A 10823-nucleotide genomic window follows, 5' to 3' on the forward strand; every position below is an offset into this window, starting at 1 on the left:
AGTTCTGTTTATAAGAGTCCTGTGAAGCACAACTCCTTTGCTGAACCCAACTCTCCTTTTAGATGTTTTAAGGGATGCCCTCCCTCCCACTCACCTCCTCATAAGGTGAAATTCAGTAAGGAAGGAGGTGAATGTGCAGTTTGCTTGGGTGGGCTTTGAGGTGGCCTTACTGCTTCTCATTATGCCCTTCAATTTGCTGCCCCCAACATTCTCCCAGCCTTATACCCACTTCACGGTTGATCCCTGAGGCTTGTGAAGCATTTGAGGTGATGAGAATGAAGACCAGCTTCCCTAGATGGGTGTTTGCTACTAAGCCCTTGGGGCCAGAGGTGCCATGTTTGGACCCAAGTGGCACTAGTCAGGGCTTATTGGCATGGAAGCCTGTAGCCATCAGGACTGAGGTGGCTAAGGGACAGTCACCTGCACTCCTTCCCCTTCTCTCTGGCTTTTCTTTCCTTTAACTCCATATCCCACTCCTGAGGTTTCCCAACTATTTCACTGAAACCCATTAAACCATAGCAAGTGGCCAGAATCCAGGGCCACCTAATACATCATGGTCCTGGAGACAGGCCACTCACAAGCTCTGAGACACTGCACAAGGGCCTTAACCTCTCCCAGCCTCTGTTTCCTTCTCTGAGGGCTGTCATCCATCTCACAAGGTGGGATAAAGACTCAGCACAGGGCCTGGCTCAGAGAAAGCACTCACTCAGCACATCGGGACTATGATTTTGCCTTTTGTTATCTTCCAGGTTTTATGCCTCATATGCAAATGGCAAAGATGGCCTTGCATTGGTCCCTTCACTTTTTTCTTTGTCCTCTTTGGCAGGAATCCCATTTCTCAGGTCTCCCTCAGCTTGGTGTGAGCAAGGTGCTGCCAAAGCTACTAGGAGCCCCTGGCAGCTCAGGGACACAAGGGTACCCGTTGCCCCCTGCTGGCAGTTAGCCCATGTGACAGCTTAGCTGTCCACCCCACGTTGGTCCCCCTGTGTGCCTGACCGTGAACAAGGCAGGGGGCTGACAGTCGCGGGGGGAGGGGGACAGGGAAAATGAAAGGCGAGAGGCCAGTGGAGTGGCTCTGGAATCAGGCCTGGGGGTCCGGGAGGCTCCTCATGAAGGACACATGCTGAATCCTGACGGACCTGGAGGAGTGAGCCCAAGGAAGTTGAATGGGCAGGGGAGAGGCAAAGCTGGTGGTGGCAGCAAAATGGGCAAAGGCCCCGAGGTGGGTAGGCTGGCTCCCGGCTGTGCTGCAAGAGGGTTGGTGCAGTAGCGTAGGGAGGAAGGTGGGGCGGGGGACATAAGCAGGGGTCCTCGAGTGATGCAGTGGCCTGGGTTCCCATGGCTACGAATTTAGACCTTGTCCTGAAGGTCGTGGGGCGCTTTTGAAAAGCTCAACGCAGGATAATGAGAACAGCGACCACATGCCAGGCTTTGTCCTGAGTGGTTTGCTTACATCCTCTCATGACACACTCACAGCTATGCCATCACATTGAAGATGCTGAGCACAGAGCGTTAGGTAACTTGTCCAAGATCACACAGATGTACCCTCCAGAAAGGCCTTTTGGCTGCACCCTGGAAAATGACTTAGAAGGGAACAGAGAAGAGGGAGGGAGCCTAGTTGAGAGTAATGCAGGGGAGCTTTGATGCAGAAAACTCGTTTCCAGAGCGCCATCTGGTGGCCAAAGGTAGAGAAAACCGCACAGAGGCATGGACCAGGGACAGCCACGGGGACAGTCACGAAGACAGGAAGTGGGTGCCTGGGGTTCATAAATATCAACAGCTCCAGCCTCGTGCTGCACAGAAGAACACAACAGGAGAAGCTACTCACGGATGACAATAGTGTCTCTTAATGGAAAACCTGACGCGGACCAAGGCCAGCAGAAGGAGTTACGGAATTCATGATAAATTTACTTGTGTTAACATTTATATTCTTCGGAGGATATTGTTTTATGTATATATATTTTACATGCAGTTATATGTCTGGTGTGTGTGTGTGTGTGTGTGTGTGTGTGTGTTTTGACTGGGAATGTGAATGCAAAAAATGATGCATAGGTCACAAGAAAGTTTGAATATAGATTTCATAGGTGGTTTTTATTGTTTGTTTTATTCACACTGGGGGCATGAAGCTAAGATAACCCTTTGAAATTTCAAAGCTGGCAAACAAGGCCGCAGACTTTTTTAAGGTGATCACCTGTGGGAATGAAGTCCCCTTTTAGTAATTTTCTCTCCTCCTTCTGGCTGCAGGGGTCAGCTGATCTTTAGCAGTCAAATGCCAGGGGGTGAATGGAGCTGTCACTAGAGTTCGTCTGGAAAGGCGACGTTTTCCTGAGTTTTGAAAATAGGTTTGAAGGAGTGGTGGTACTCTGAAATAGGTTTGAAACAATTGAGGACAGCCTCCCTCAAGTCCAAAATATTTTTTTTAAAAGGGCAGGATTAGGGTTTGTGCTTGAAGGCCTCACTAACCACCAACTTTGGGGTTGTTCACACTTGAGTTCTTAACCACCGGGAGGGCTGAGGGGTGAAGTGGGAAGGGTGGGAGGTCAGAGAATTTTCTTAAAACACCCGGAGTCCTAAGGAACCTTGAGGGGTCAGACGAGTTGGGTGTGACTCTGGCGCTTGGAGGACTCCCAGGCCAGCTGAATGAAGGCTGAGATCACACTTTGCCCCAATGAATGTCCTGATGGGCTGGCTGCCCACTTCCAGGGCTTAGGTCTTCCAGGCTGGCTCCTCCTGAATCTCCCTGTGGCTGCCCCAGCATCACCACCAAGGCAGCTTTGGGGAAGCCAAGAAGTATCCTCCGGCTCATCCCAGATAGAAAGGTGGTTGGACCATCCAAGCTCAGCATCTTTTTTCAGGAAGATCTTATTGAAGTTAGATTCCTAGTCAGACCAGGAATCTTAACTGGGAGATTCAGGTAGATGTTCTGGGTTATCTGCTCCTAGCAGGGCACTTTGTGGACTTTGTTGAGACAGATGACAGGTGTTTTCTCCCACACAATGGCACCTCTTTCTGGGGTCAGTGCAGAAAAAAGAATGCACTTTGCAGGCCGGGCGCGGTGGCTCAAGCCTGTAATCCCAGCACTTTGGGAGGCCTGAGACGGGCGGATCACGAGGTCAGGAGATCGAGACCATCCTGGCTAACACAGTGAAACCCCGTCTCTACTAAAAAATACAAAAAACTAGCCGGGCGTGGTGGTGGGCGCCTGTAGTCCCAGCTGCTTGGAAGGCTGAGGCAGGAGAATGGTGTAAACACGGGAGGCGGAGCTTGCAGTGAGCTGAGATCCAGCCACCGCACTCCAGCCTGGGCGACAGAGCGAGACTCCTTCTCAAAAAAAAAAAAAAAAAAAAAAAAAAAAAAAAAAAAAAGAATGCACTTTGCAGGGAGAAATTTGTCAAGAAATAGGACCTTTCAAGAAATGAAAAAGATTTATGTCTTGGTTAAGAGCGGCAGTTCTCAAAGGGGTCCAGATATCAAAGTCACTTGGAAAGCTTTACAAAATACCAGGGACAGGGCAAGAAAATTCGTACTTTTCCCTTTCCCAGAATATTACCAAAGAATAGTCTGTAATTGCCAGCTCAGTTCCGCACCCTTCATTTGGGACAGGGTTGGGGAAGTTGATTGGACCTTTTTGCTGGAAAGAGAGGCTAAGTTGATTTATGTGATAAAAATAAATAGACGGGAGGAGGGGGATTTCTGCAATTTGAGAAAATTGTGGAGAGCAGTACAGCAGACAACAGCAGAGGCTGTGAAGGAGGTAAAATGAAGATGAGAAGGACTTTTGAATTCATTATTGCAAATTATAGACCTCCTTCGTGATTTTCAAGAAAAATACAAGAAAAGATTTATATGCTCTTTTCCAAATTTATTTTGTACTTTAGTAACCATAACATGGACCCAAAACTTGACCACTTGAGTTCTGGGTTGATAAAAGTTACACACACATGTCTTTCTCCCCACCCCTCGAGAGGAAGGGCACTACTTCTGGTACATAAATTTCAATTTTGATATATTCTGACTGATTCCAACATGCATCCTTATCTCCACCCCAACTTCATCAAGAACCACTCATTAGAACTTCTCAGAAGCACCATCCCCCCTTTCAAAGGCCAAACTCCATAGCCATCAGGCCTTTCTTAACCCAACATCGTCATGGTCCCCACCTCTCCCCGACATGTGTGTCACTATTCAATAGAGCTCCATGCTCACCTGGTTCTCTCTCCATATTTCTGCAGACTCCACTATCTGCCTCTCTGGCTCCTTCTTTCGTTTTCCTTCCTTCTAACTCCCAGATGCAGGCATGTCCCTTAGAAGCTATCATCTGTTCACTTCTCTATGTAGGGTTATTGGTCCAGAAAGGGGTTGCCAGATTTAGTAAATAAAAATACAGAGTGCCCGGTTAAATTAGAATTTCAGATAAACAATGAATAATTTTTAGTATAAAGATTTTAATCTGACAACTCTGCCCAGAAATAATGTATGCTTTCAACACAAGCTCCTTTTTTTAAAAGAATTTTGGTTTGCACAGTGAATTTGAAAATCTATTAGTAAACAGAAAAAAAATCAAACATATTGACTGAGAACATCATCTGTGCATGAATATTCAGAAGCAAACTCTGTTGATTGGCCTTGTTATATATTCGGCATTGCTGGGTGACTCCAAGATCGAACTGTTTTACACAGAAAGAACCACCCTGGAGGAAGCCTAGATTACACTCATTTATTAAATCATTTGGTCATCCAGTCACTCATTTATTTGGAGGAATTCAGCATGTTCCTCTCTATTTACAAGGTCATTTTTTTGGCAAGGGAAGTAGCTCAAGTTGACCCACATCTTCCCTTCCTCTAAACCATTGGCTTGGTTTTTTTCTTCATATAGAATCTAATCGGCCTAATTCTCTCCTTGCTTCAGAAAGGCTCTTGCAGGAAGGAAAATGAGTCTTCCCATCGTTACATAAATTCTCATGGGGCTTCCCTTTATAAGTTTATGACAGCCAGGAGTTGAGCCTAGAGCTCTGAGAGAAACAGCCGCACACTGATTTATGATGGCAGCTGCTGCTAAATCTCACCCCTCTTTCCTCCTTACAGAGCCATGTTACCTTGGGGTTACAAAACTCTTTTCACTGTTATTCAGGGGAATAATAATAAAATGCCAGGTTGCGAGTATAAACATGATCATTCTGTGCCTATTATTGTAAATCAAATTTTACCTTGTATCAGAAGCACAGAAAACATTTTATACTGTCAGCCACCTCAAGCCCTTGTAGCAGTCTGTCTTTATATAACTCTAGGCTGACCTGACCTGAGTTATTGTTTAGGTTGCACTGGCCAGGGAAGCTGGTTACACAGGTAATCTGGCTATTTCTCCTTATAGACCCAGCTGACCACTTTCCTTGAGCCAAGTATTGACTTGGTCTAAGCATAGCAATGGGGTTAATGATGTGGGCCCAGGGCACCAATTGCCTGGGTTCAGGGATTGGCTCTGTAATTTACCATCTGTGTGACAATGGCAAGTCAATTAACTTATCTATGATCAGTTTCCTTAGCTTTAAAATAGGAATGATGATGATGATGACGGTGCTATGTTATAGGGTTGATGTCAGGTTTAGCTTAGTTAACGTACAGCACTTAGAGTGGGACCTGGGACATAAGCAGCACTTTAAGCGTTATTTATAATTGTGCTTCTAGTGTAGACACTTCCAGTTTTTTAGGATGAAGCCTCTATTTTTTTTTTTTTTTTTTTTTTTTTTTGAGACAGAGTCTGGCTCTGTCCCCCGGGCTGGAGTGCAGTGGCCGGATCTCAGCTCACTGCAAGCTCCGCCTCCCTGGTTCCCTCCATTCTCCTGCCTCAGCCTCCCGAGTAGCTGGGACTACAGGTGCCCGCCACCTCGCCCGGCTAGTTTTTGTATTTTTTAGCAGAGACAAGGTTTCACCGTGTTAGCCAGGATGGTCTCGATCTCCTGACCTCGTGATCCACCCGTCTCGGCCTCCCAAAGTGCTGGGATTACAGGCTTGAGCCACCGCGCCTGGCCCGAAGCCTCTATTTTTTTAAAAAAAATTTGGTTTATTCTTTGAGACAGAATCTCACTCTGTCACCCAGGCTGGAGTGCAATGGTGCGATCTGGGCTCACTGCAACCTCCGCCTCTTGGGTTCAAGTGATTCTGCTGCCTCAGCCTCCCGAGTAGCTGGGATTACAGGCGCCTGCCACCATGCCTGGCTAATTTTTTTTTTTTAGTAGAGGTGGGGTTTCACCACGTTGGCCAGGCTGGTCTCAAACTCCTGATCTCAGGTGATCTGCCTACTTTGGCCTCCCAAAGTGCTGGGATAACAGGCGTGAGCCACCACGCCTGGCCTGAAACCTCTCTCTCTCTATTTTTTTAAACACAGTGTTTCAGATTCCCACATGATAGTAGACTTTTAAGATCTACATGATGAGCAAATACACAATGACAAGAGACCAGCAAGAATTCAGGGATACTTCTGTACTGGGGTAGGGCTCATTACTGCTCAGTTTCATCCAAGAGTTGGGCAGGGTTTTCCTCTCCACACTGCTGCCCCTCTATGTTCAAGGGCTTGTTGCAGGATTGCTTGTGAGTGGTGGCCATGGAAAAGGAGGCAGTCCCCCCTGGGATGGTGGGATGAGTTCAGCAAAGTTTCTGCACAGTCACCAGATGCCAGTGATGGATGGGAACAAATGCAGGCACCGTCAGGTCTGCTAATCCCTATAGTGACAAGCCATAGTTTGTGATTCACTCCTACTCTCCACTCCATGACCTGGGTCCCGACCTCTGGTCTAAGTTGCACACTGCAACCTCTCCTCTCCCTAGGCTCTGTCATCATCCAGTGTCCCCGGGGACAGGTGGTGGAGTTGGGTCTCTTTCTCCATCTGTGTTCTCATTCTCACCTATCCTTAAGTCATAAACTCGAATCCTAACTTCCCTAGGGCCTTACCGTTTAGTTCTTAAGGCCAGAACTATTTTACTCTCTGTGCGTTTGTTACAAAAACTCCTAATTTTCTTATAGGCTCCTGGAGAGAGTCAGACTAATGAGGAATTGGCTCTAACCCTGGCTCCACCACTGTGTGATACTGGCCAAACCTTAGTGCCTCCATCATCTTTAGTAAATTAGCACAGGAACAGAAAACCAAATACCACATATTCTTACTTTAAGTGGAAGCTAAATGATGAGAACACATGGTCACAAAGAGGGGAACAGCAGACACTGGGGCCTACTAGAGGGTAGAGGATGAGAGGAGGGAGAGGATCAGGAAGAATAATAAGTACTAGATTTAATATTTTGTCACTGGGTGATGAAATAATCTGTACAAATCTCCCCTGTGACATGAGTTTACCTACATGACAAACCTGCACATGTATCCATGAACTTAAAACTTAAAAAAAAAAAAAAAAAAAAAAGTAGCCCAGGCATGGTGGCTCACATCTGTAGTCCCAGCACTTTGGGAGGCCAAAGCGGGTGGATTACTTGAGCCCAGGAGTTCAAGACCAGCCTGGGCAACATGGTGAAACCCCACCTCTACTAAAAATACAAAAATTAGCCACATGTGGTGGTGTGCACCTGTAATCCCAGCTACTTGGAAGGCTGAGGCAAGAGAATCACTTGAACCCTCTACCGGGAGGCAAAGGTTGCAGTGAGCTGAGACTGTGCCACTGTACTCTAGTCTGGGTGACAGAGTGAGACTCAGTCTCAAAAACAAAACAAAACAAAACCCCAAAGTATAATACATCTGACTTCAACTTTATGACATTGCTGTCTTTTATTACAGCTTTTCATACTAAAAATAAATAAATAAAAATGTCATAAATAGTAATTGTGTAAATATAAAAGGCTTTATTAAAAAAAACAAGTCTTAGTGCCTCAATTTTCTCTTCTGTCAAGTGGGCACATGAAATTACCTAAGTCATAGGGTCCTGGGCATTTAAATGAAAGAATGTACGTGAAATATTTAGCACTGTGGAGGGCTAGGCACACGGGGAGAATGCCATTTAAAAGACTAACCAGGCACCTGAGACCAAAGACACAAAGGTCTGTTATTTTTCTAGAGTCAAAAACAAAACTTATTAGGAGGCTCTCTTTACCCAGTCTTGTCCTCAAAATTGACTCTGAATCTTTAGTTCACTTTAAACATTCAGTCAATTATTAACCCTGCTTTGAAATTCTCTTTCTATTCTCTCTGTCCTCTGACCTCTGACACAAGGTCATGACATGATGTCACAATTCACCTCCTGCTCTGACTTTGTGAGAATTTCCCAAGCTGGTAGGTGCATGGGCTCCCTCACTTTTTGCATCTAAGAGGTCTCTGGTCTCCCATCTCTGAGCACTCTGAGGTAGAGTTGCTGTGCTTTTTGCTCTTGGTCTCATTCCTTTGGCTAAACATGAATAATGATACTAATGAATGGCTTTGGAGATTCTTCTTCCTTCCTTTGCATTTTTCAGAGATATGTCTCTGGTTTTGGTATCTATTAGAAGGGTATTTTGGTTTCTGTTTTGTGGCAATCTAGATTTATAGTACAGAAAATTAGAAGTGATTATTTGTATTTCAAGGTTCTGTCTGTGGCAGCCAGGTAATCTCTTGGGTGCCCCGATTTACTCACTTGGTTTTTTTCTCTCTCCTGGGTATAAGACCAACTACATAATTTACAAAGCCCAGGGCAAAATAAAAATGCAGGCTCCCATTCAAAAATTATCAAGAATTTCAAGAGGGTGACAGCACAGCATCAAATCAAGAGCAGGGCACTTCTTTTTTATTTTAATTTTTCCATAAGTTATTGGGGTACAGGTGGTATTTGGTTACATGAGTAAGTTCTTTAATGGTGATTTGTGAGATTTCGGTGCACTCATCACTTGAGTAGGATACACTGCACCCTATTTGTAGTCTTTTATCCTTCGTCCCCCTCTCATCCTTCCCCCTAAGTCCCCAAAGTCCATTGTATCATTCTTTTTTTTTTTTTTTTGAGACGGAGTCTCGCTGTGTCACCCAGGCTGGAGGTACAGTGGCCAGATCTCAGCTCACTGCAAGCTCCGCCTCCCGGGTTCATGCCGTTCTCCTGCCTCAGCCTCTGGAGTAGCTGGGACTACAGGCGCCCAGCTAGTTTTTTGTATTTTTTAGTAGAGACGGGGTTTCACCGTGTTAGCCAGGATGGTCTCGATCTCCTGACCTCGTGATCCGCCTGTCTCGGCCTCCCAAAGTGCTGGGATTACAGGCTTGAGCCACCGTGCCCGGCCCATTGTATCATTCTTAAGAGCAGAGCACTTCTAAATCTGGAGCCCTTATAAGTGCAGGGCCCTATGTGACTGCACGGGTTGCTGGCCCATGAATCTAATCCTGCCTGGGAGGCAATGGTGGTAAGAGCTTTAGAATCCTATAGGTTTGGGTTAGAGTCCTAGCTCTGCAAGTTACTCTTTTGGAGGAAGAAATCTATGAAAAAGCGGACACGGAGCTTATTAGATTGTAAGGAGCACATTAGTTTGATGGGTCCCAGGAGAAGGAGCCAACATTTCTGTATCCCACTTAAGTGCTGAGAACAGTGCTTTGTACCTAAAAAAAAATTTAATTAAGACATAATTCACATGCAATAAAATTAACTCTTCAAAAGTATACAATTCAGTGGTTTCTAGTACACTATCACTGCCCTCTAATTCCACAATATTTTCATCACCCAAAGAAACACCATATCTATTAGCAGTCACTTCCCATTCCCTCCTGCCTCAGTTCCTTGCAACCAGTAAACTACTTTTTGTCTCTATGGATTTGCCTATTCTGGACACTTCGTGTAAATTAAAAACAGTATGTGGCTTTTTGTGTGTTTGACTGTTTTTATTGTTGTTGTTGTTGTTGAGATGGAGTCTCGCTGTTACCCAGGCTGCAGTGCAGTGACTCACTGCAACCTCCATATCCTGGGTTCAAATGATTCTCCTGCCTCAGCCTCCTGAGTAGCTAGGACTACAGACATGTGCCATCATGCCTGGCTAATTTTTGTATTTTTAGTACAGACGGGGTTTCACTGTGTTGCCCAGGCTGATCTTGAACTCCTGACCTCAGGTGATCCACCTGCCTTGGCCTCCCGGAGTGCTAGGATTACAGGTGTGAGCCACCACACTCAGCCATGTTTGACTTCTTTCATTTGGCATAATGTTTTCAAGGTTCATCCATGTTGTAGCATGTATTAGTACTTCATTACTTTTTTTTTTTTTTTTTTTTTTTGAGACAGGGTCTCACACTGTCACCCAGGCTGGAATGCAGTGCACAACCTCGGCTCACTTCATTCCTTTTTATAGCTGAACAATATTCCATTGTATGAATATAACATTTTGTTAATTCATCTGTTGATGGACATTTGGGTTGTTTCAACTTTTCAGCTATTGTGAATACTGCTACTATGAATATTTGTCTACAAGTTTTTGTGCAAACTTATGTTTTCAAGAGTGAAATTGCTGAGTCTTATTGTAACTATGCTTAACTTTTTGAGAACCTGAAAAACTGTTTTCCAAAATGGCTGCACCATTTTACGGTCCCATCAGCAGTATATGAAGGTTCCAATTTCTCCACATCTTCACCAATACTTGCTATTATCTGTCTTTTTAAAATAGCCATCCTAGTGGGTGTAAAGTTGTTTCTCATAGTGGTTTTCATTTGCATTTTCCTGATGACTAATGATGTTGACCATCTTCTTACGTGCTTACTGATTATTTGCATATCTTCTCTGGAGAATAATCTATTCAGATCCTTTGCCTATTTGAAAAATTGTCTTTTTGTTATTGAGTTGCAGGAGTTATTTATATATTTTGGATAAGTAGACCTTTGTCA

The sequence above is a fragment of the Rhinopithecus roxellana genome, chromosome 3, assembly GCF_007565055.1.
Source record: "Rhinopithecus roxellana isolate Shanxi Qingling chromosome 3, ASM756505v1, whole genome shotgun sequence".
In the NCBI taxonomy this organism is placed as follows: domain Eukaryota; kingdom Metazoa; phylum Chordata; class Mammalia; order Primates; family Cercopithecidae; genus Rhinopithecus; species Rhinopithecus roxellana.